The sequence below is a fragment of the Nomascus leucogenys genome, chromosome 16 (assembly GCF_006542625.1).
Source record: "Nomascus leucogenys isolate Asia chromosome 16, Asia_NLE_v1, whole genome shotgun sequence".
Taxonomy (NCBI): domain Eukaryota; kingdom Metazoa; phylum Chordata; class Mammalia; order Primates; family Hylobatidae; genus Nomascus; species Nomascus leucogenys.
In genome coordinates, this window is record NC_044396.1 from 18,453,550 (window position 1) to 18,480,206 (window position 26,657).

The following is a 26,657-nucleotide window of genomic DNA, read 5'->3' on the forward strand; positions in this document are numbered from 1 at the left end:
TACCAGACTAAATTTCGTAGTAGTAAAAGATGATTCAATATTTTGCACTCAGCGATTTGAAGTGTGCTTCAGTTTTTATTTTAATGTTTCTTGTGAATATTTCATCAATAAGATTGTCAAAATAAGTTTCTAGGAACTTAGCTGTTAATCAGTGAAAAGAAACAAAATACTTAAGGATAAAATTGATCACATTACATTACAATTACATTACAGATAAGTGCATATAACAGAGGGTGGACCTATTACATGGCTAAGGGCTTCTGAATGCTAGCAGTGGCGCAGTTGTAGAATGTTTTTGTGAGTGTACACTGGGGTAGTGTGGGCCTAAATATACATGCATATTTGTGCTCTATCTAGGGGATTATCAGCCTCAGACATCTGCATGAGCTGCATCTGGGAGAGCTATGTTTCTGAATATTGGTCTACCATGTATCATATATGAATGTACATTAGTCAAAGGGTGTGAGTATGATTGAATATGACTTTGCATTTATGTGTCTATGTCAAAGAGCATGCAAATTAGTATGTTTGCATTTGGATGAAGCTATAATCTTATTTATTTCTGTTGTATTATTGTTTCTAAAACATTTGATTACCAATATTGATTACCGGTGTCCTACTTTGTTTTCTGCCATCCTAGTCACTCACCATCACCAAGATGGAACTTTAGTGCTATCTCTCATGTCATTGCTGTTTCAAAAACTTCAGACTCAGGATCAGGAATCAGGAATCAGAAGAAAATATTAATGATAACTTCATCCTCAAGCACAATGGACAAAGCTATAGATGTACCTAATGCTTCAGCAAAAATGTACAGTTATGAGATCATTGCTATATTTTTATCCACTATCTTACAAGTTGATTTTAGTTTTGAATAAGCAAAATAATTCCCCTCTGCATAGTTCTCCCATATCTTCTCTTTCAGTAGATTTGAAACTTACGAAAACACTTTGCAATTTCTAGTCTTTTCTCTTTATCTTAGGGATAAATGAAAAGAAAACTGGAGTGAGTTGCATATCATCTTAGCTGAGAGAAAAGGGGCCACAGATATTGGATTGGAAGATGAAGCAGTTATCATTAAGGGTTAAAAGAGGAATCAGGAAAAATAATAAACAGACAAATTCTGACTATGTTTACATGAAGACATCAATGAAAATTTCAGTCATTAATTTGTGATACTGATGTATTTTGAAGCACAACTGGTCACAGCAGTGGCAAATGATTTCATGAATAACATAATAAGGGAGTTGCAGTCAGGGTGGAAGGTGCTGATTTCTGCAGATATATAAGACAAAATGGTATAAAACTTAAAAATAATGTTAAAAATTATTCAGTGGCTTTAAAGAGTCTTAAAGACAGACTTCCCCCAAGAAGTTCATGGACATTAAAGCCAACTTGGGCAGCAACACAGTGCCCAGAGAATTTATAAAAACAAGAGCAAGGGGATTGCCTTCCAGAAACATACAAATTGTTTGGTCTGTAACGTGGTTTTCTGGAAATCAGTCCTAGGGACTCTTCAACAAAAGCATATTTTAACTTTAGGCCTTGGAGCTGCTTTTACTTGCTTCCTTGAGCATCCATAGCTGGCTTTTCTCCTAGATATGTCCATGGACTCCATTCCAGTCAGGTCTTATTATGCAGGGCATAATAGTTGAGGCACAGTGAATTGGGAGCCATGCGATTCTTAGAAGATACATAGGAGAGAACAGCAAAATTTGAGTGTAGGCTAATAAAACATGGTCTCACCAACAGCAAATTGTTCAGCATATTTGCCAAAGATTCACTGTGTTTGAAAAATGCATCTGCTCCTTACCCAACCCCATATGATATCTCATTCCCCTCCAGCTTCATCTCTGGCTCTAGGTTTGATCTCACCTGTGGAATATTGCCTGCTCTTCTCCTTTGGATTCTTGACCTAACTACTCTCCAGAATTACTGTGATAGCTTTCTCCCTTAAATTGGCACCGATTTCTTCATGCTACTTCATTTTGCTGACTAAGACTCTCATGGATAACGGGGAAGTCTGCCGTCATAAGATCAATATTATATTGAGTGTCGATCTGTAGACTAAGTCTGAGACTCAGTTGTTCCTGTTATTGATTGATTCTTTCAGTCAGGCTTCAGTCTAGAAAATGGAAGTCCCCTATATATTCCAAGAATGGAGAGTCTAGTAGGAAATTTGAGTTTTATAGAATCATTGACAGACAGGAGAATAAAAGGGAAGAAAGTCACCATTAGTACATCACTGAAGCAGTGGTTCTTCAAGCTCACTTGGAAGCCACTGAAAATCTCAGGCTTCTCTGGAAATCTCTTCTGCAACTCTCCTGATATGTAGCATTTAAGTGAGAGGTTTGTAAAGGGCCACTTTAAACCTGCAGTGAATCTCATGTCTGCTCATGCATATGGCTCCATCTGCCTCTGGGAAATTATGATCTTTCCTTGGCACTTGTGGTCATCTTGTAAAAATGAGATGATCCTCCACCCCAAATTTGATTTGAATATCAAGACTAATGATATCCATGCAGGTATCAAGAGAGTATAAAAAGGTTTGTTACATAATGAGACTTTGTGGAGAGAGCAGGGCATTCTTCCAAGCAGGTCCAAAAAATTGCTTGAAGGGGAATAGAGACTGTTTGGCTTTTATTGTGGTTAGAGGTAGAGTTGTCATAATTTTTGCACATCCATAGGCCAGAGCTTGCACAGTTTAAACTTCCCACTGGCACAAAGGAAGCTGTTACCAGGCTTTCTCAGCTTTCCCAGATGCAGTACAGAAGGCAGAAGGGGAGTCGTGGAGTTTGAAAAACTGTCAGTAGTTAAATGTCAAAATTGGAGTTAACTCTTCACTATCACACTATCTTGGAACTATGTAGGGAAGGGGATTTGGAGATATTTAGAGGGGGTGGTGGTGATGCTGAGTTAAATAGCCACACATCTCATAAACTGAGCATGGTCTCAGACTTCTTTATCCCATGGTACTCAGGCCAACAACGTGCCACTGTGGATGAGAGCTGTATTTTCTAAAAATAAAACAGTCACTTTTGAAGTTAAAATAATATCCATTTTAAAAATCAAGATGAATACCAGAAAACCCTTTGAAGTATGTAAAGAGAAAAAAAAAAAACAAAACAGTAAGTGACATAAGCCTTAAATCATAGTAAATCATCAACTAAATGTGGCTAGAAGGTTTCCCTGCCAGAGATCTCGCCTGTGGAATATTGCCTGCTCTCCTAACTACTCCGCAGAATTATTGTGATAGAGAAGAGGATTGGTACTTGAAAATTATATATATATATATAATTATATATATATGGTTGTCTTCTTTAGATAGTTCACACTGTTAAATACAGGACCACACTTTCTCAAAATTTCTCAAGACAAATGGTGTATATAATATAATGAATATGGATATTCACCTCCAGCATACACATGAACTGGAAATTTCAGCTTAATTAGGAAAAACATTTTAAAAAATTCGAATTATGCATATGGTAACTGTTTAGTTTTAGTGAGAGTTGCTTGACAGTAGGGAATTCAGTTTGTGAAATACTGTGGTTTAACTCTGAGAGGGCAGAATATTCCAGAAGCTTAGATTGTTTAGAAGTAGGTCACCTTAGTGATTAATTTCAAGGACTCCCTGAAATCCCTGATTGTAAAGAATTACCAATGGATGCCAGTTGATGTGACAAGCATGGGGTTAGGTGTTGGGGATAAAAGCTAAATAAAATATGTTTTTTTTTCTTTTTTAAGAACCTCATAGTCTATTGAAATCATTTTTAGTATTAAAGGATTCTAAGGATTCAAGGAATAAAAGTCTGCAGTTAAAACCAATGCTTAGCCTACTAAATAGCAACTTCTGCAAAACATAGCCTACCACTACCTAACATTTCAAAATAAAAACACAAATCTGTGAAAAACAAGTCCCCAGCCTCGGTGTTATTTTTTTTTTTTTAACAGATTCTCTAAAATAAGAGAAAGATTAGCCAGACAAGGACAAATTCTAATTTGGTCTTGAATGTTGTCCATAAAAGACTGATGATAACTGACAGTATTGTCCAGCATTCTTAAGGCAACACTGATTTCCATTTGAAACAGAGAAAACAGTGACTTACTGCTTGTTGAAGTCAGGCACCTCTGAGAGATGCTTTATTGTGTATTCTGAGGCACATCTTTCCAGGTAATGAGGTGTGAGAGTGACTGATAAGCACCGAGAATGTGAAAGAGAACAAAATAATAAAACAAGCAGGTTCATTTTTAGTCACAATTGCATATGAAATAAGCAAAAATCTTCCACTAAAAATGTTGAGTATTGAGAGTTGGAAATCTTTTAAGGTTTTTTTTTTTTTTTTTTTAAGCCAACAGTCTAGAATTGGAAATGAATTTAATTCTCTAATCATTCTGCCCTAAGTAGTGAAGAACTTTTAAATGTGTAATGAGATATAAATGCATAAACTTTATAATTTAGTGCACAACTGCTAATTTTTGTAGGAGAACTTGAAAAAATATTTTAGTATGTTTTCTTTTTCATCTGGTGATGGGCCAGCACTGATTATTTTAGCCAATGTTTTTAGGGAGAGTTGTCTGTATGGGAGGGGGAAAGTTATTTTATTTTAATTGGGTGGTACTATATTTTGAAAACTTCCAGTTATCATTTCACTTGATCCACACAACAATCTTGCAAGGTAGAAAGAAGAAATATTTTTACACCAATTTTACAAGTAAAAAGCAGATTTGAGGAGGTTAATTAATTTTCCAAGGTCTTTTTTTTTTTTTGAGATGGAGTCTTGCTCTGTCGCCCAGGCTGGAGTGATCTCGGCTCACTGCAAGCCGCGCCTCCCGGGTTCAGGCCATTCTCCTGCCTCAGCCTCCAGAGTAGCTGGGACTACAGGTGCCCGCCACCACGCCCGGCTAATTTTTTGTATTTTTAGTAGACACGGGGTTTCACCGTGTTAGCCAGGATGGTCCTGATGTCATGATCTGCCCACCTTGGCCTCCCAAAGTGCTAGGATTACAGGTGTGAGCCACCACGCCCAGCCAATTTTCCAAAGTCTTATATATCTGGCTAGCGACAGTCAAATGAGAAGCCAAATCTACTTACTCCCAGTCTAGATCTTTCTACTATGAAGTACTGTCTCCTTAGAAGTGGTACCCTGCTAGAGCTTTTGATTTTGATGTTCTGAATTCGTGTTTTTGACATTTTTGATTTTGTATATAATAGTATGTGTGTTTTTTTTTTTTCCATTTGATGACAATTTCTGATACCCATCCAAAAGATTTAGACTGGGGGATGAAGCACTATATATGTATATGTGTGTATATACATTCTTGACTATCTTAAATGTCACATTAAGGTTTTAGCATTTAAGGTATTAGTTAAACTTTTTAATAGACTTTTTCAAAGAGACGTTTTAGGTTCACAGCAAAGAAGTTATCTTTTTACTCAAGGCTTGTATATTTATTCTTGTGTTACTGGAAGGCAAATAAATTCATAAAAATGCTTTGAGGGACAAAAACTTGCAATTAAATATCAAATATGGGCCTTAATTTGGATACATGTTATTTTCTATTAAAATGATTTCATATTGATTAAAATTGAAAATTTTAGCTCTTAATTGGAACATATGATCAATTTCAGTACTGATTTTTTAAAAAGATTGTAGATAAGAATATTATGATAGCCTTAATTTGACCTCATGGGTGCTGTTTTACCTATTGGTCACAGTTCGTCATTTACTAAGTGAAAAGAGAGAGTTTCAGATTATGGAAAGAGTAGAAGACTGAGTTTAAGTTTTCAGCACTACTGTTCACTAACTGTGTGAATTTGTCATTCTTTCTCCCCATAATCTCATTACTCCAGATCTTGACATCTATGGTTCTTCATTGTTCAGGACACAGCTGAAGTATTACCTTTCCCAAGAGATCTTACATGACAATAACCACCCCTGTCCTATGTAAGTACTACATACTTCAGTTGCTTTCACACATCACCCTGTTTTACTGTGTTTATTGCAGTTGTCATTGTGTGAAATGATCTTATTTCAACATTGTTGTATTTTGCCAAATAGAGCACTATCCAACAGCAAGATGACAGTGTTGAAGTTTACTTAATGTTTCCGCAATTCATTGCATCATTTTAACTACATGGATATCTTAAGTCCTCCAGGGCTACTTCCTGTCCTTAACAGTGAACTGTATTATGACATCATGCAGAGCCCATGGTGCCAGCAGTAGCCCTGCTGGTAATGCTTGCTTATGATTGCCGAACTGGGGGTCAGCCTGTCCTGTGTTTGTGTTTTATGTATTATCTTCTGCGTGTAGCTAGGGGATAAATGTGTGATCTTACTCCATTGTAAAAGAATATAAACTGATGCTGTGTAGTACAAAACTTCTCATTCAGGGTATAGTTTTTCTGGTATCAAGCTGAAATGTAGACGCTTTGTTTTATGGAGATTAATTTAAAAAGTATTTGTCAGAAGTATTCAACAGTGACCTTTAGAGTTGAAAGGAACTCAAATATTTCAGAGGGATAAAGTTGAGTATATTATTTTCTCCTTCCACAATTCAGAAACTGGGTAAAATAACAAAATTTATTTGTCTGCCGAGTCCTGATTTTCACATGTTAAGAGTTAACTTATCTCAAGGTCTTTTTTGAATGACATGCTTGCAGATGTTTTTCACATTTTTTTCTTCATTCCTTTGCAAGCTCAGCAGCTGCACACTTGCAAGCTAAGCCTTGTTCCTTGAATATGCCAAAGGGCTGCAGAGGTAGAATCAGCTCTAGCTAATCTAACCTCCAGTAGGAATCATTTTGGGGAACTTGACACCTAATTTTGCTCTGGTGGTGTTTAGTTCACGTCCACCACATCCCTGTGACTCCCATTTTCCTATCACACTCTCTGGACACAATAGGCCACATTTCCTATCTCCCCTTTTCTTCAATTTCCTTCTCATGACTCCTTTGAGGACTGGGCATGGTCTCAAATGAAAGTTTGGCAAAACCAGATGTGAACCTTGTAAAATGGATGGGTGGTCTCTGGAGTGATCAGTTTACAGTTTCAAGCTCCTCTGAATTGAGAGCCAAAGCAAATCTTATGAAACAGAGAAGAAAAAGTTACTTCATATTTTCCATCTCAGTTCTAGTTCATTTCATAATCATCAGCAAAAACAATCTACCTCACAAAGATAAAAGTCTGCATTTCCCTCAAATGTTATCTTTATCAAAGAAATTAGAAAAAAATGTGAGGCCTGCGTCACAGAAGTGACTGAGGAACTAAAATGATGACTAGAGTTAATATTGCTAACAAATAAAAACACTGTTAAAACTTTAGACTTCAAATAGATAATATTGTTTGCAATAAATGACATGTAAAGTCACAATAAATACTTACGTTTGTTGCCTAGTGCACTTCACCTTTCAATGCTGAACAAAAATGCTACTTGTTATATGAAGGTTTCCACCATCCTCAGGCAGAATTAATTACTCCCCCATCTGTGTTTGTAGCACTACTTCAGGCCTCTATTACTGCATTTATCATTGTAATATCTTTATTTTGTTGGTTTGTTCACTCATGCGCTTATTCAATAGAGCAGAGTGGTTAAGAGTATGAACTCTGGAGCTAGACTGCCTGGATTGTAGTCTTAGTCCTGATTCATTCCCTCTTTCTTTCTTTCTTTCTTTCTTTCTTTCTTTCTTTCTTTCTTTCTTTCTTTCTTTCTTTCTTTCTTTCTTTCCTTCCTTCCTTCCTTCCTTCCTTCCTTCCTTCCTTCCTTCCTTCCTTCCTTCCTTCTTTCCTTCCTCCCTCCCTCCCTTCATCTCTTTCTCCCTCATTCCTTCCTCTTTTCCTCCCTCTCTTCCTTCCCGTCTTCCTCCCTCCCTCCCTTCCTTCTTTCCTTCCCTCTTAAAATAAGTTATATATATATAGCACACAACATAATCTAGTGGGATACATATGGATAGTAAAATAGTTACTATAATGACGCAAATTAGCATCTCCATCATCTACACATAGTTACCCATTTTTTTGTGTGTGTGGCAAGAGTAGTTGAAATCTACTCATTTTGCAAAAATTCCTGAATACAATATTATTAATAATCATCCTATTATACATTAGATCTCGATATTATTCATTCTACATGTCTGCTACTTTGTATCCTTTGACCTACATCTTTCAATTTCTGCTTCTTCCCAATACTGGCAACCTGGTAATACTGTTTTATTATCTGTTTCTGTATACTTGACCTAAAAAAATTTTTTTTTAATTCCACATGTAAGTGAGATCATATAATGTTTTTCTTTTATTGCTGGCTTATTTCACTTAGCATAATGTCCTCTAGTTTCATCCATGTTGTGGCAAGTGGCAGGATCTCCTTCTTTTTAAAGGGTGAATTTATTCCATTATACACACACACACACATATGTATATATGCTAATCACAGTTTTTTATCCATTTATCCACTGAAAGACACTTAGGCTGTTTTTATTTCTTGGCTATTGTGAATAACACTGCAATGAACATGGGGGTGTAGCTATCTTTATGAGGGGTGATTTCATTTTCTTTGAGTGTACACTCAAAAGAGGGATTGCTGGGTCAGAAGGTAGTTCTATTTTTAATTTCTTTAGGAACCTCCATACTGTTTCCCATAATGGCTGCAACAGTCTACATTCACCAACAGTGTTCAAGAAATCCCTTTTCTCCACGCCCATGCCAACACTTGTTATCTCTTGGTCTTTTTGATAATATTGGCTCTACCACTTTCAAGCTGTGTGACTTTGTGCAAGCTATTTCACACGTCTGTGTCTGAGTTTTCTCATCTGAAAAATGGGCAAGATAATAGTAACTACCTCCTAGAGTATCATGAGGAATATATGCGTTAATGTCCATAATAGACTTAGTGCCTGGTGCTCAGTACGAATTATTTAACAAATACTTATGGAATGTTTGTATATGCCATAATCTACCCCAGGACCTGAATCCACAGATATGGGAAAGCATGTATTTTCATGGAATATGTATACTGATGACCCAGACATTGAACAATTCAAAAGCAGTGATAGGTTCTATTAATTCATTCTACACATATTTATTAAGAACCCGTTTTAAAATGTCTGGCACTGTTCTACATGCTAAGAACACAGAGTGAACAAGACAGAAGTCCCTCACTGAGCTCCTGTTCTGGTGCATGCAAGGGCTGTATGGACTTATGCACACAATGTTGTGGGAAGACAGATGGACCTCTAACCTAGTCTGGGGTGGGGTTAAGGATGAGACAAAGCTTCTGAGATGAAAGGATGCTTAAACTGAATTTTAAAACACACTAAATATGTAGCCAGGCGAAGAGGTAGAGGGGCTGGGGTTAGGCACAGAAGTAGCAAGGTCATTGATATTTATTTCCTTATGCAAACACAACTGTCCTGTGAAGCTGTATATTTCCTCTGTACAGATGGAATGACACTGCTTTTCTGCTTAGAGAATCCCACAGAGATTGTATCGACAATTTCTGGTAGTGGGTTTTCCTTTGATATTCCATGCTGTAGATCAGCTTCTTCTCAAGGAACTTAGGTTCTATCTTTATATCTTTATTGCATTTCATGTGATATAGCCTCATTGCAACTGTGGAGATTTGGTGGAAATATCATAGAAGTTAGGTTCAGATGATTTGGATGCAAGCCTCAACTCTTTTACTTACTGGCTGGCTGGCTTTGTACAAGCTCCTTTACTTCTTTGAGCCTCAGGTTATCTTTATATTAGGGCTATTTATACTGAGTCATACCTAATAGAGTTGTGGTAAGACTCAAATAAAAAAGTTGTAAAAAGTGCTTTTTATGCTGCAAATGCTATAGAGTGCTACTGTTAATTATATTCCTGAAGTACACATTATTTTCAGCAATTGACAAAAAGCTCAGTGAGAAAATATGGCAAAACCAGCAATTAATTTTGCTCCAAGCTAATAGTGTAAGGGTATCTTTATTGACAATTGATGCTTCACGATTAGAATTAACAGGCATTTAACGACAACCTGAGTATGAATCATGCTCTTTCTATATAATATTTCAATTGTATATATTTGGATTACATGTATTTTGATTGCACAATCTCAGTATTATCTCTGGAGGAGGAGAGTAACGTGCTCAATGTTATATAATGAGTAGGTAGGAGAAACAGGTTTGAAACTGAAGTTTATTTGACTTCCTATCATGGATTTTCTTTCTGTAATATAATGCTGCCTCTTCAGAAGTCTTGCAGAATGTACTTATCCTGAGGAATCTTGATTATTTAAACCCTCTGTTCTTTATTGTTATGCAATGTAATCCTTAAAAGGTGGGCTTCACAGTCCTCTAATCTTAGAGTTCTTTATTTGATTTTCTAAAAACTGTGAAGGGACTGGGTGGGGAAGAATAAATAGATGAGAATAACATTTAAAAAGAAAAACCATTCTCTCTTATCTGTTTCCCTTACACATGAGAAGTCCTATGCCTCATATCCCAAATTCTCTGAGAAATTCCACCCCTCCCTAACTTTATAAACCTAGTTTCCCTCTGGCTCTCCACATTTTTTGCTCAGTTTCATATTGCAAAGCCTGAAAGAGTTGATCCCTGGAGAAAAAGGGTGGGGAGCAAAATACATCATCAAATGGGTCATTCCAGAAATCTTTTTAGTTAGCTAAATAAAAAGAAAATCTGGAAATACTCATACATTAATTTTATTCTTATAAAAAATTTATATTAGGTAACATGAACTGTTGTGACATTTCTTAAATTTCATTTTAATGGAATGACCTGAATAACATAGTAACGGGTAAAATTTCAGCCACATCCTTGAGTATGTATGCAGAATGCCTGTGTTCCTTTCTGAGACCGATAGGCAGGTCTGAGTTCACCTGAAACGAATATTTTCTAAATTGTGCTGACTCTGGCAAGATCTCACTGACTTCATGTCATGGCTGTTACTTATATTTGAAGTCATGCTTTCGAACCGTGATGTGTAGTGATATAATCTCCCTGATTAGGCCTTTACTGTGACAATGTACATATTTAATTTAGTTTACTAAGAAAGACAGATTGATTAAGCTGATTAACTCCACATATATATTAATTTTATTAATGCTTATCAAGATGACCCACAATATATCTTTTAAAGAAATCCCTGTATAGCAGTGTGGAAGCAAGTTGTGCCACTCTAAAAGGTAATCGATGTTGTCTTTTTATATTGCTGATTACATTTATGAAATTTAAATATGCAAACAATAAAAAGTGGCACTAGAAATAATTGTACTTTCTATTACCTTTCAATCTACTAAATTTTGTAAGTTTTGGTGAAGCCAAAGCATTAAGAAACTTTGTGGCATGTGTTATGGATATAGCAGTCTTGACAATAACGTACTTCCATACAGACTATCTTATCATGCCTCTTTGTGTCAGAATCTTGCTCTACTTCACCACTTTCCATTCCATTTCCATATATTAGTATCTTCTCTATTTCAGATACAGTGTTAGTTGCTATAAGTACAAGGATGAAAAAAAATGTGTCCCTGTCCTTGAGAACTTCAAATCTTACTGAGACAGACAGACTGTTTATACCATGGACTGTAGTTCAGTGTGACCTGTCTTACAATATATATATAAGAACAGGTTGCATAAATAAAAATGTAGAAGCCTGGTAAGTAGAGGTAGGTGAATTAAGGACTTGAGAAGGATATCTGAGGAAGTTCACTAATCTAGGTTTCAGTAACAGTGACCACCATGTTAATTTTCTTATTATACCTGGACTTGCTGGTGTTATGTTTCCTAATTGATTTTTTTTTGGCAGAAACCTGGAGATTCTCTAATTATATTTGGCAGTCAGGGCATTTATTATAAGAAAATGTTATTGTATTGTTTTAGGCACTGTCTCAATTAAAGCAGCACACCCTTCCTTATAAAGCAAGGGAAGACACTCAACAGAAACTTAACACGTTTCCATTATACAGCACTTGATCTCAAGAGTACTAACTACCACAACCATTATAACAAATCTGTTAGAAAATTGAATAATCTTCCAAATGCTTGTCCACCCTTAACTACTTAGTGTTTTACTTTCTGAAAGTATTAACTCATGAAATATAGCAATATACTTTGTTATGTTTTCTAAATTCAAGGGTCATGCCAATAGATGAACTTAATAAATAGCCAACAATAACATTACAAAGCATAAGGCATTGACTGTTTTGGAAATCAACTTAGATACAAACCATGAGATAAAATCCCATTTTACTCAAAGAGAACTGATTTCATCTAAATCATATTTGTGAAAAATTAATTTCTTTAATGAAATATTTTAAAAGTTATTTCTGGTATAGAGGGAAGGCAAACTCTTTTAAAGATATTTAAAAGATTCAAAGCATGTAAGAGAAATCAAAATAGGTAGTGACTAATGATTAAAATATATTAAGAAATAAGCCTATATAATCTAAAATTCAGCCATTGATATGGAATCTTAAACCTTCAAACAATTACCTAACACATTAAGCTTGGCACAATCTACATGCCTTCACAAGCCAATAAAATGCTACAGTGAAGACTGAAAAAAAATCTTTGTAATATTTCTGTTGTTGCTAACATAAATAAATTTACCAGATTGTCTTTAAGTTTTTTTTCTATTATGTAATCCATTAAAATCTATGCTCATATTTAAAAAAATTGTACCTTTTATGGTCAGCACAAAGCAGGTAACCTAATTTCAATTTTTCAATACTAAACTTGTGGAGAGTAGCTTCACAATTTTAGGACAGGTATATTAAAAAATACTGAATTGAGTGAATTTTGACGACAATCTGAGCAATTCAGGCCACAGAGAGGATGTAGGCTGTCTGTACATGACAGTAAACAAAACCCTTGGAATGACATAAGTGGGTTGTTTTGAGGAGGACAATGTCAGGACTTAAAAAAGTTCATAATTTTCAACTTTGTTTCAGAGGAATGATTTAAAGAGAAGCACTTGGCTGACTGTCAGTGAGTCTGGTTTCCATGACACTTTGTTTTCAATACCCTGTCTATATCTGCATGCCTCTTTGGACAAACCAAGCAGAAAAGGAAGATAATTATGGAATGAAATATAGAGAATCATTTGAAAGCATCTTGTAGAAATGCTTCTGTGTTATAAATATAAAAAGCATAGGGAAATCTTTTAGAGAATAAGGTATTTAGACAGTATGCTTCAACTTTTTAATAGAAAGAATGACAATGGTTCAAGTAATGAAATTTTATTTTCAATGTGGGTTATTATAGTCTAGTTAAGTGTAACAGTCTAAGTGATGGATCAAGTTTTCATGACATTTGTTCTGCCTTTACAAAGTTTGTGATCACCAGTGGGAACAGATGAAATCAAACCTTAAATATAGAAAATAAAAGAAATGCATAACATGATATAGAAATCTATGGCATTTCATTAACTGTACCCTCAGCATTTGGGTTAAAAGTTGAAACAAAGATGATCATGATCATAACGATGCTGCTGTTTTTATAATGGGAGGAGGTAACAGGAGGGAGGATAAGTATCAGTTGTTCTTGAAAGGAATGCTATTTACTGAATTAAAAGTTTGTGTTTTTAAAGTTCAATGTTGTATTCCTAGGCATTTTATTCTTTTGATGGTAATTTTGAATGGAATTACCTTTCTGATTTGGCTCTTTGGTTTGACTGTTGATATATAGAAATGCTAGTGATTTTTCTACATGGATTTTATATCCTGCAATTTTCCTGAAGTTGTATATCAGCTGGAGGAGCTTTTGGGCCGAGATTATTGGATTTTCTATATATAGAATCATGTTGCCTACAAACAGAGATAGTTTGACTTCCTCTCTTCCTATTTGGATGCCCTTTATTTCTTTCTTTTGCCCAATTGCTGTGGCTAGGACTTCCAATACTATGTTTAATAAAAGTGATGAGAGAGGGCATACTTTTCTCGTGCTGGTTTTCAAGGGGAACGCTTCCAGCTTTTGCCCATTTAGCATAATGTTGGCTGTGGGCTTGTCATAAATGGCTCTTATTATTTTGAGGTATGTTCCTTCAATAGATAGTTCATTGAGAGATTTTAACATGAAGAGATGTTAAATTTTGTCAAAAGCCTTCTCTGCATCTATTGAGATAATCACGTGGTTTTTGTCTTCAGTTCTGTTTATGTGATGTATCACATTTATTGATTTGCATATGTTGAACTAAACTTGCATCCCAGGGATGAAGCCTACTTGATCCTGGTGGATTAGCTTTTCAATGCATTTCTGGATTCAGTTTGCAAGTAATTTGCTGAAGACTTTTGCATTGATATTCATCAAGGATATTGGCCTGAAGTTTTCTTGTTTCTTGTGTCTCTACCAGGTTTTGGTATCAAGATGAAGCTGACCTCATAGAATGAGTTGAAGAGTAGTCCCTCCTCCTCACTTTCTTGGAATGGTTTCTGTAGGAATGGAACCAGCTCTTCTTTGTACATCTGGTAGAATTTGGCTGTGACTCCATCAGGTCCTGGGCTTTTTTTTCAGTTGGTAGGCTATTTATTACTGATTCAATTTTGGAGCCCATCATTGGTCTGTTCAGGGAATCAATTTCTTCCTAGCTCAGTCTTGGGAGGGTGTGTGTGTCCAGGAATTTATCAGTCTCTTCCAGATTTTCTAGTTTGTGTGCATAGAGGTGTTTATAGTAGTTTCTGATGGTTGTCTTTATATCTGTTGGGCCAGTAGTAACATTTCCTTCATCATTTTTAATTGTGTTTATTTAGATCCTCTCTTTTGTCTTCTTTATTAGCCTAGCTAGTGACATATCTATTTTATTAATTTTTTCAAAAAACCAATTCCTGAATTTGTTGAGATCTCTACAATGAGAATTACAAAACACTGCTGAAAGAAATCAGAGAAGACACAAACAAATGAAAAAAAATCTCGTGCTCATGGATAGGAAGAAACAATATTATTAAAATGGCTATACTGCCCAAAGTAATTTACAGATTCAGGGTTATTCCTATCAAACTACCAACAATATTCTTCAGAGAACTAGAAAAAACTATTTTAAAATTAATATGGAACTAAAAAGAGCCTTAATAGCCAAGGCCATCCTAAACAAAAAGAAAAGCTGGAGGCATCACGCTACTTGACTTTATGCTACAAGGCTACAGTAGCAAAAACAGCATGTTTCTGGTACACAAACAGGTGCATAGACCAATGGAACGGAATAAAGAGCCCAGAAATAATGCCGCACATCTCCAACTATCTAGTCTTCGACAAAGCTGACAAAAGCAAGCAATGGGGGAAATGACTCTTTATTCAATAAATAGTGCTGGGATAACTGGCTAGCCATATGCAGAAGATTGAAGTTGGACACTTTCCTTACAGCATACACAAAACTCAACTCAAGACAGATTAAAGACTTAAATATAAATCCCAAAACTATAAAAACCCTGCAAAACAACCTAGGCAATACCATCCTGGACGTAGGAATGGGCAAATATTTCATGACAAAGACACCAAAAGTAATCACAATGAAAGCAAAAATTGACAAGTGGAATCTAATTAAACTTAAGAACTGCACAGCAAAAGACAGTATCAGCAGAGTAAATAGACAACCTACAGAATGGGAGAAAGTATTAGCAAACTATGCATCTGACAGACAAAGGTCTAATATCTAGCATCTATAAGGATCTTAAACAAATTTACAAGAGAAAAGCAAACAACCCTATTCAGAAGTGGGCAAAAGACATGAACAGACACTTCTCAAAAGAAGACATATATGTAGTCAACAAGCATTTGAAAAAGAGCTCAGTATCACTAATCATAAGAGAAATGCAAATCAAAACCACAATGAGATACCATCTCATGCCAGTCTGAATGTCCATTATTAAAAAGTCAAAAAACAACAGATGCTGGTGAGGTTGTGGAGAAAAGGAACACTTATACACTGTTGGTGGGAGTAGACATTTGTCCGACTATTGTGAAAAGCAGTATGCTGATTCCTCAAAGAGCTAAAAGCAGAACCACCAGTTGACTCAACAATTCTATTACTGGGTATATATCCGGAGGAATGGAATATAAATTGACCATATGGTGTTTCTACCGTAAAGACACATGCATGTGAATGTTCATTGCAACACTATTCACAATTGCAAAGACATGGAATTAACCTAAATGCCTATCAATGACAGATTGGATAAAGAAAATGTGGCACATATACACCATGAAATACTATGCAGCCATAAAAAACAACAAGATGTCTGTGGACGGAACATGGATGGAGCTGACAAAACAAAACAAAAAAAAAAATTTAGCAGACTAACACAGGAACAGAAAACCAAATACCACGTGTTCTCACTTGTAGGTGGGAGCTAAAGGATAAGAACTTATAAACACAAAGAAGGAAACAACAGACACTGGAGTCTACTTGAGGGGGAGGGTGGGAAGAGAGAGGGGAAGAGAAAAGCAAACTATTTGGTACTGATCTTAATACCTGGATGATGAAATAATAAGTTCAACAAACCCCCGTGACATGCGTTTACCTATGTAACAAACCACATGTACCCCGAAACCTAAAATAAAAGTTAAAAAAAGAAAGTTTAATGTCATCTTTTTATTTTAGATTTTCATTTCTGATTATTTCAACTATCTTTCTTGTGAATTTCAGTACCCCTACACATAAAATGAGATTTCTATGTATTTTGTTAGGGAGTTAGTTAAGTTTGTAATGAGTCCTGAGTACCGTGGACTCAAAAGACACAATGTAAATGTAAAATATTGTTTGTATTTATTATTGCTTCATTCCTCTCAGATACCATTTCTGTCATTAACGTGTGTCATTGTTTCATTTTGAGAAACTTATCTCTTTTTTTCCATATTCTTAAATGTGGGGAAGTAGCTTTCCCCGGTGTTGTGGCTGCCATTTTTACAAAACAAATCATCATAAAATCTAATCTTAAATCAATTTTATATTTTGCTAACAAATTCTGTAGGTCAGGAATTTGGACTAGTCACAACGGGGGCAGCATGTCTCTGCTCCATGACGTCTGATCATTTCTAAAAAAACTCAAAGGCCAGGAGAGGGACTCAATTGCTGAGGGCTAAAGTCGTGTTCACTCCTTTGTCTGGTTCTGGGGCTGGAAGAATTTGGATTAAGACTCCTTATAGGAGCGCCTCGCCATGTGGCATCCTTGTAGAATGGTGGCTATAGAGTAGTTGGATTTCTTACTGGGTAACCCGGGGGTCTAAGTGCAAAGTTGAGGCTGCATTGCTCTTGCTGACCCATGTTTGGAAATCACACAGTCCCTTTTGCTGAATTCTGTTGGTTACAGGGAAGACACAACAAGTCTGCTCAGGTTCAAAGGGGAAAGGACATAGACTTCCCCTTTGAGGAGGGATATCAAAAAATTAGCCACTATTTTTTTCTTTAAAAAACCACTACAACTAAATTTTAGTTTTTATGGCATATAATATTAAAAATTTGTTTAATCAGGGGCAAAAAAACAACAACAACAAAACTGACAAAAACCAAAATTAGCAAAATGCATATTTAACAATTTTGTGTATATTTAAATTTTTTTGGCTGAATATTTGTTTTCCCTTATTTTAAAAATCTGTATTGATGTATGAGAAAAAATAAAGATTTTAGTTTAAACATTTATATGCATGTTAATGTAAAGAGAAAGAGCACTCATTTCCTGTTTGTTTTGGTTTAATGCTACATTTGATTACACATAAAAGGGGGCCAGGCGCGGTGGCTCATGCCTGTAATCTGGCACTTTGGGAGGCTGAGGCAGGTGGATCATTTGAGGTCAGGAGTGCTAGATGAGCCTGGTCAGCATGGTGAAACCCCGTCTTTACTGAAAATACAAAATTAGCCAGGCGTGGTGGCAGGCGCCTGTAATCCCGGTTACTCGGGAGGCTGAGGCAAGAGAATTCTTTGAACCTGGGAGGTGCGGGTTGCAGTGAGCCGAGATTGCATCAGTGCACTCCAGCCTGGGCGACAGAGTGAGACTCTGTCTTAGAAAAAAGAAAAAAGAAAAAGAAACCTGTTCACAGTGACTTAAGCAAATAGCAGTTTCATTTTTCTGATGCAGCAAGAAGCCATTTAAAAAAATCATCAACTTCCTAGGATCCACTTCCCTCTTACTCTGCTGTCTTTGGCATGTGGCCTTAGTCCTTATGTGCAAAGGATGGCACTGCATTCAAATTCCAGGTAAGAAGTAAAAGGAGAGAATGAAAGTCAAAAGTTGCTTCCAACACTTTGATTAAAGCAATTATTTTGGTAAGACCCATTTAATTAACTTCAGCTTTTAGTTCATTGGCTAGAATTGAGTCAGATGCTCACCTCTAGCTACTTGGGAGACCGACAGATGAGTATTTTTAACCTAGCACATGTATATCTGATACAAAATCAATGCTAAAAAAGAAGAAGGTGAGAATGGATGGTGAGTAATCCCTAGCACTGTCTGCCACTTGGTGAAGGGAATGAAATATGGTAGAGGGACCAGAAGAGTTAGGACGGGAATAGGAAAAGGTGGGGAGGAAGTGTTATGAAAGGCTTAAAAAAGAGATGGGTTAAAAGCATGAATTATCAGCTGATGAGGCTATTATTCTTAGGTGGAAGCAAAGATGGGAGCTGTGTGACTGATCAAAAGACGTATTAAACACAATAATTTGTGTTTTATTTATTCATTCAATAATCTCTCCTTTGAGGATGCGTATGTAGTGTTTAAGAAATAGTATAGAGATATAATAGTTCTTGGCATACTGACTTGAATCATGAATGACCTTGAACACTTTGGAATAGAATTTCTAAATTTTTAGAACATGAAATTTTCCTCACTAGAACAGTTCATATTTTCATGTGTAGTGTGGACTTTATCAATAATATATCATGTGATTTTATTTCTTTGTTTTGACTTACAGTTTCTACTGCCTGAATCCAATTAAACTTCAGCAAAAACATTCTAGCCAAGTGCCATGAACCAGTAAATCCAACACTCTAACACAGTTAATGAAAATTAGAATTACGTGAAAGAGGTTTCTGCCAGACATTTAGAAATCGTGATTCCTCAGTCATTGAATATACAGTACCTCTGTCAGCCTTTTACTATAAGACAGATTAAATAACAAAATGTTGTTTGTAAATAAAACATACCCTTTCTTTTATATTCCCATATCTTCCATTTAGTTTATTGAACCAAGTCAAACACGAAATTCAGATAACTCCAAAAGGGAAGGCTAAGAGTTTCTGATAATAGTTTTAGTAATAGAATAGTTTGAAGATGAAAATATTTGGATAGATAAATGGTTCTTAGAAAAGCCTTTTGGAGCTTAGTATGAACATGACTCATCATTTGGCCAATGGGTTAATTCTCATGCTCTAAGGTCTGATTGCCACCATTTTTTTTTTTTTGGCATTTGAATGATTTACCTTATCTTTCCGTTTGTCCTCTATGACTGAAGAGATACTTAATTATAGCTTTAATCTGACTCCATTTCCCTCACAGTTCTGTGTGACTCCTGTGATCTGATCAGCATGCATTATCCTGCTAGTGATTGAATTTGGCAATTTATAGTGCAGTTAATTAAAATGAATAAAATTATCACAGCACATATCAAGCAATTTTGTGAACCACTTATTTAAAAAGTTTAGTTAAATGTTCCTTTTAAATATTGGTCCGGTATTGACATTTGAGAATTCACCAAATCCTATAAAAGCTCATGAATGAATATCTTCTTTGAAGTTAAAACAGAGAAGCATATTTCAAAGATGCTTTTATAATGTTGTTTGTAAATGTGAACTCTAAGATGAGAAGCTAATTGTTCCTGGAAATACTTTTACTGCTGTAATAAGAAATGGACTCCAAGCTATCTGAAATAACTCCTCTTGTGTTGATATTCTGGAAGTGAATTTTTAAAAACTAGCTTTTATCACTCTGAACATTCATATATTCCAATAGCAATATCCCCATATAACAATGGTACCTACCTGTTTTTTTCCTTAAAAAGAATTTGACTTAGCTAAGTAAATAAAAATAAACTCTATAGTTTTGAGCATGATACAGTGTTATTAAATAAAAAATTCAATAAACACATTTACAAATTATCTAAAATCAATTAGGGAAATCATTAAAATAGCAAATAGAAAAGATTTACAGCAATGTATAAATGAAGCACTTAAAATCCAATTGCAGTACACAAGGGAGGGAATTATGTACATAATCATTATTTAAGAAAATATTTATTTTTAAATCCTATATAATCAGACATTTTCCATGGAACAGAATACCTAGTAGATATCTTTAGTTCACTAATTCTAATCTACACTTGATCTTAGCCAGAAGGCCAATAAGTGTTAGTTCACTAATTCTAAAAACCCACTGGTTTTAAAGTACCTGAAACAAGTTTGTTTAAATTAACATTATGTTCTCTATCATGCTTTATTTCTTGCATATAGTAGGCATTCAAAAAATATTGTGACCGGGCGCGGTGGCTCACGGCTGTAATCCCAGCACTTTGGGAGACTGAGGCGGGCAGATCACCTGAGGTCAAGTTTTCAAGACCAGCCTGGCCAACATGGCGAAACACTGTCTCTACTAAAAATACAAAAATTAGCTGAGCATGGTGGTGCACACCTGTAATCCACTACTTTGGAGGCTGAGGCAGGAGAAGCACTTGAACTTGGGCGGCAGAGGTTGCAGTGAGCCAGGATCGTGCCAGTGCAACAGAGCAAGACTCTGTCTCAAAAAAAAAAAAAAAAAATGTGGGCAACAGAGCAAGACTCTGTCTCAAAAAAAAAAAAATGTGGATGGAGGAAAAAAAATAAAATTATTATTGATTTTAAAAGTATAAAACAGGAACATATTATATTAATATTTAAGAAGAATTCATTAAGATAATAGCTTCTAGTGCTGACATTTAAGCTAATTATTCCAAAATGAAGCTCCAGAGTTATCACTGATTAGAGAATAGCTTTTAGCCAGAGATGTAAAGAGCTAAAATGTATTGTCTTATTTTAACTAAGAAATGGCTTGACTCTTTGCTATAGGTCTCACATTAATACCTGATAAAAATGCTGTAAGTTTTTAGGCAATTTTTCTTAAAGTGTTGTCTTGACTGTCTGCATCAGCATTATCTGAGTGCTTACTAAAATGAGAGACATAAATCAGGCTCTCTGGACTGGAGGCCTGGGATCTCTCTGTCTTTTTAGCAAACACTCAGGAGATCCTTAAGCATCCTGAATCATGAGAACCACTGCCTTGTGACCTCCAGTAGAATGAGGCCCCAGTGTTGACTGCACTGGAAGAGTCCAGGAGCTTGTTAAAAGTGCAGATAGACTGATTCCACCCCAGAATGGACACCGAGAAATCTTGGATCCCAAGAGTTTGGTTCGCTTTATCGTGCCCCTTAGTCATTTCTGAGTGGTTCCTCATACTCTGCATTCATGTGCTGAGAGGCAAATTTCCTCATGATCTGCTTTGCTTCCTCATCAGGCTGCTATGCCCCACCTTTGCTGGCTCTGCTTATGGTTGCTGTAATGTAGGCAGCACTGTTTCTTGTTCTTACCACTTTAACAATCTTAAAATAGAGCCTGACTCTGATTCTCCATTAAGAAGTGGAAACTGTCTGGGTGTCGTGGCTCATGCCTGTAATCCCAGCACTTTGGCCTCCTATCTGAGGCCAGGAGTTTGAGACTAGCCTGGGCAACATAGTGATACCCAGCGGCAGGAGGACCGCTTGAGCTGTGATCGTGCCACTGCACTCTAGCCTGAGTGACAGCACAAGACCCTGTCACAAAAAAAAAAAAAAAAAAAAAAAGTAGAAACCATCAGCTAACTTTTGAAACTTTCCCTATAGGGTTAGATTTCCTTACAAGGTAAGGCACTTTCTAACAAATTCTCTGCCCTCCATTAGCAATACAGAAATCCCCACCAACCCCACCTTCACTTCCTTCCCCCACCCCTAGGAATACTCGACAATTCCAAGGTCCAAAAAGAAAGGAATTTATTCCTGTCACCTAAATCCCTACAGAAACATTCTCACTCGTCTCATAAAAGCAATAAAATCTGCAGGTTTAAGGCTTAGAACTTTGATCCAATAAAAGTTGTATTACTATACCAAACAAACATTTAGCTTCCTTGTCTAAAATATGTGCTTTCAGATTATGGGTAGTTTTATTATTTTTTTTTTCCACAGAAAAAATGGGCAGATACTTTGGTTTATCTTTGCATAACTTAGGAGCCTATTACGTGGTTTTCTTAGGATGAAAACAGTTTCTCAAAGCAAAAAACAGAATTCTACTTTCTGAGATAGGAACTGCATGTGACTTTTAAATGTCAATCTTGTTTTTTTTTTTAAGTTTCTACCCTTCATGACCTCAAAATCGTTTTGCCAAATTTCAGACATGACACTGTTATATAGCATATATACTTAAGAGATTTGTCTATTGCTTTGTTTCCTAAGAATTCCTAAGATGGAATAAATTACAGGCTTAACAGTTTTTTCAACGATTCATTTCTATAAAATGGTAGGATAATTAAAGAATGACAGATGTGGATAGTAAATTAAAAACCATATTTGGCTTATTCATTATTCTAGTTTTATTATATGATTCTAAAACAGTTTAATTAACATGACTACCTATCTATATTTCATTGGTAATAAATAAATGAGAATAGATTTTGGTGTTAATGACCCCTTACCTGAAGTGTACCTATGTGTCTGTCCTATTTTAGTCCCTTTGGGTTGCTATAATAAAACATAAACTGGGTGGCTTACATACAACAGAAATTTATTTCTCACAATTTTGGAGGCTGGGAAGTCCAAGATCAAGGAGCTGGCAAATGTGACCTCTGGTGAAAGCCCTCTTGGTTCACAAACAGCTGCCTTCTCACTGCATCCTCACAAGGCAGAAGGAGCTAATGAGCTCCCTAGGGCCTCTTTTACAAGGGCACTAATCTCACTCATGAAAGCTCTACTCTCATGACCATTTCACCTCCCAAAAGTTCCACCTCCATTAACATTATCACCTAGGGGGTTAGGATTTCAGTGTATAAATTTTGCAGGACACATATTCAGATTATAGATAGCATGGCCTATTAGTAAGTGTCATATATAATAGAAGAAAACCAACCTTGATGCTTTTGTTCATGTTGGAGCTGTGATAAACTGATTATATCAGCTTTGTTGTTTGCAGCCAGCCTCTACTTCCTAATTTCAAAACTGCCAGAAGACTTATAATAAAATTAGCCATAAAAGAACATTGGTAAACTTCAATTTTTCTGCATACCATTAGAAAATTGTAGGATTGAGTTAAAAAGGCATATGGCAGATTTTTTTGGCATTGAAACCATCACAAAAGATTTGCTTGGTCGGGCGCGGTGGCTCACGCCTGTAATCCCAGCACTTTGGGAGGCCGAGGCGGGTGGATCGCAAGGTCAGGAGATCGAGACCATCCTGGTTAACACGGTGAAACCCCGTCTCTACTAAAAATACAAAAAATTAGCCGGGCGCAGTGGTGGGCGCCTGTAGTCCCAGCTACTCTGGGGGCTGAGGCAGGAGAATGGCGTGAACCCGGGAGGCGGAGCTTGCAGTGAGCCGAGATTGCGCCACTGCACTCTGGGCTGGGCGAAAAGGCGAGATCCCGTCTCAAAAAAAAAAAAAATTTGCTTCATTCGTTTCAATGACAGTGGAACTAAAAAAATAGAACCTGATCTGGAAGCACCTATTTGTTGTTCTTAATACTTAAAGAACACATTACGTAGAAATATGAGTAAATAGAATAGAATCTCTTTCTCTATTAAATTTTCTAAGTTTTACAGTTGAAGCAAAAATTATAACACTATCTGAAATGATTCTAAATACAGATAGAGGAAATCATTAAGGCAATTATATTTTAAATGGGTTAGGGCAAAGGGAGACATAAAGGAAGCGCAGGTTTCTATACTTCACTCAAACTGAGAAAATGGGGACACCAGAAGACTGATGTTAAGTTACATGTATATAATGTAACAAAGCAATCAGTCAAACAGCTATACAAAGATGTGCACTTAGAAACACTGTAGATAAATCAAAATTGAATTTAAATAATGTTATAAAATATAAAAATTTAAAAATGTAGCTTAAAAGGTGGCAGAAAAAAGAAAACAGAAAAATGTAAAACAGAGAGAACTAACAGAAAATAAAATTGTCAGACTTAAGTCTTAACAAATCAATAATTACCTTAAATGTAAATGGTCTTCACACACAATTAAAAAACAAAGCCTGGTAGGGTGGATTAAAAACTCATCCAACTATATGCTATCTACAAGAAACTCACTTCATTGTACAATAGAGGCAGATCGAAAGTAAAAGAATGGAAAAATATGTATTATAAAACATTCATTAGGAGAAAGCAGAAGCTGCTATATTATATGAAATAAGTTTTAGAGCAAAGAAAATGATTAGAGACAGAGAGGGATATTATATAATGATAAAAGTTTCTATCTACCGAGAAGATATAGTAATCCTAAATGTTAGGTTTACTAACACTTAGTAAACCTGTATTTACTGATACAGGCTTATATTTGCACCAACCTATGTACTCAATGATCAACAGAATTGCAAAATATGTAAAGCAAAAACTGATAAAACTGAAAGGAGAAATAGACAAGTCAACAGTTTCAGTTGGAGTCCTCAATATCACTCAACAATTTATAGGGCAACTAGACAAAATACCATCAAGGATGTAAACGAACTGAAAATCACATCCACCAACCATGTGTAATTGATATTTATACAGTGGTCCACCCCAATACATCAGGATACAAATTCTTTTTACATGCCCACAGAACATACACCTAGATAGGCCATAAAACAAACATCGACAAATTTAGAATTGGTATCTATATAATATAGAGTGTGTTCTCCATCCATGAAAGAATGAATCCAGAAAGGATAACAGGAAGATAATAGGAAAATCTCCAAACACTTGGAAACTAACAGTACACTTCTAAATAATCCATGGATCAAAAAGGAAGTTTCAAGATAAAAATAAAAATACATTTAACTGAATGAAAATAAAAATACAACATATAACAATTCATAAGACATGGTTAAAGCAATGCAGAGAGGGAAATTTATACTTTACACATTAGTTTTTACTTTATCTGTTTACTTATCTCTTTGTCTGTTAGAAAAGAGTAAAAGTTTCAAGATAATAGTCTTATCTCCCACCAGAAACTCAAAGCAAGCAGAAACAAGAAAATAAAGTAAGAACAGAAATTAGAAAATAATTAAATTTAAAACAGAAAACCAGTAGAAGAAAATCAATAAATCAAATACCTGTTTCTTTGAAAAGAACAATAAAATTGACAAACAAGATGGACAAGGGAAAAAAAGAGAGAAGATACAAATTACTAATATGAGAAATGAAACAGAACATATCACAACCTACCTTACAGACATCAAAAGAATAAGGGAATGCTACGAACAGTTTTACACACATAAAATTGACAGCTTAGACAAAATGAACCACTTCCTTGAAAAACACAAACAGCTATAACTCACCCAATATGAAATAGGTAATTTGAGTAGCCCTATAATTATAAAGAAAATTCAATTTGTAACTTAGAAACACCCAAAAAAGAAATGCCCTAGACGAGATGGTTTTACTGGAGAATTCCACCAATGTATAAAGAAGAGTTAACATCATTTCTATATAATGTCTTTCAGAAAATAGAGGAGGACACTTAATAAATTCAAATTATTTGGTTACTAAAACTAGATGAATGCAGTACAAATATTTAACTACAAATTAATCTCTCTTATGAACATAGGCACACATTTCTTCATCAAAATATTTGCAAATAAAATGCGACAATATATAAGAAGAATTATATCATGACCAAGTGAGGTTTATTTGAAACATGTAACACTGCTTCAGTGTTTAAAGACCAATCAACCGTATTAACAGGCTAAAAAAATCATATTACCATATCAGTTGATGCAGAAAGAGTGTTTGACAAAACTTAACACTTGTTCATGTTAAAAAGTCTCAGAAAAATAGCAAACAGTAGAGCTCCCTCTGCTTCATAAAGTGCATATATGAAACACCTATAGCTAACATTATTCTTAATGGTGAAAAACTGAAAGCTTTACCCCTAAGACTGGGACAAGACAAGGCTACTGGCTTTTACTACTCTTTTTAGCATATTACTGGAAAGTCTAGCAGCCAGTGCAATAAGGCAAGAAAAAGAAATAAAAGGAAATACAATAAAGGCAATAAAAGAATGAAATAAAATTGTCTATATTTTTATATGATTATCTATGTGGAAAATCGCAAGGAATCTACAAAAACTTTGGAACTAATACATGAGTTCAGAAAGGCCATGGGATTCAAAATCAACAAACAAAAATTAATTATATTTTTATATAATTACAGTGGACACCTGAACAAAAAAATTAAAAATATAATATTATTTGCAATTGTTAAAAATAAAAGATTTTAGTTAAAAATATACCACAATACATACAGGACTTATATGATAAAAATTATAAGTGTGATGATGAAAAAAATTATATGAGATCTACATAAACTGAGAGACATACCATGCTCATAGTTTAAAAAACAAATATTTCCAAATTGATATAGAGGTTTTATCAAAATTTTAATAAGACCTTTTTGTTGATATAGACCAAATTA

At 35.4% G+C, this 26,657-nt stretch overlaps 1 long non-coding RNA gene across 3 annotated transcripts; it reads left to right on the forward strand.

The window, feature by feature from the left end:
* The first annotated feature begins 363 nt into the window (after positions 1 to 363).
* On the forward strand, positions 364 to 14,507 carry LOC115830654. 3 transcript variants are annotated; one of them, XR_004026189.1, is made up of 5 exons: positions 364 to 460; positions 641 to 811; positions 2,981 to 3,128; positions 5,855 to 5,948; positions 14,349 to 14,507. It is a non-coding gene; the product is annotated as an uncharacterized LOC115830654 (long non-coding RNA). The 3 variants fall into 3 exon arrangements; XR_004026188.1 differs by lacking the exons at positions 641 to 811; positions 2,981 to 3,128 and having other exon boundaries at positions 364 to 462; XR_004026190.1 differs by lacking the exons at positions 364 to 460; positions 641 to 811; positions 2,981 to 3,128 and adding an exon at positions 3,961 to 4,174.
* The last annotated feature ends 12,150 nt before the right edge of the window (positions 14,508 to 26,657 follow it).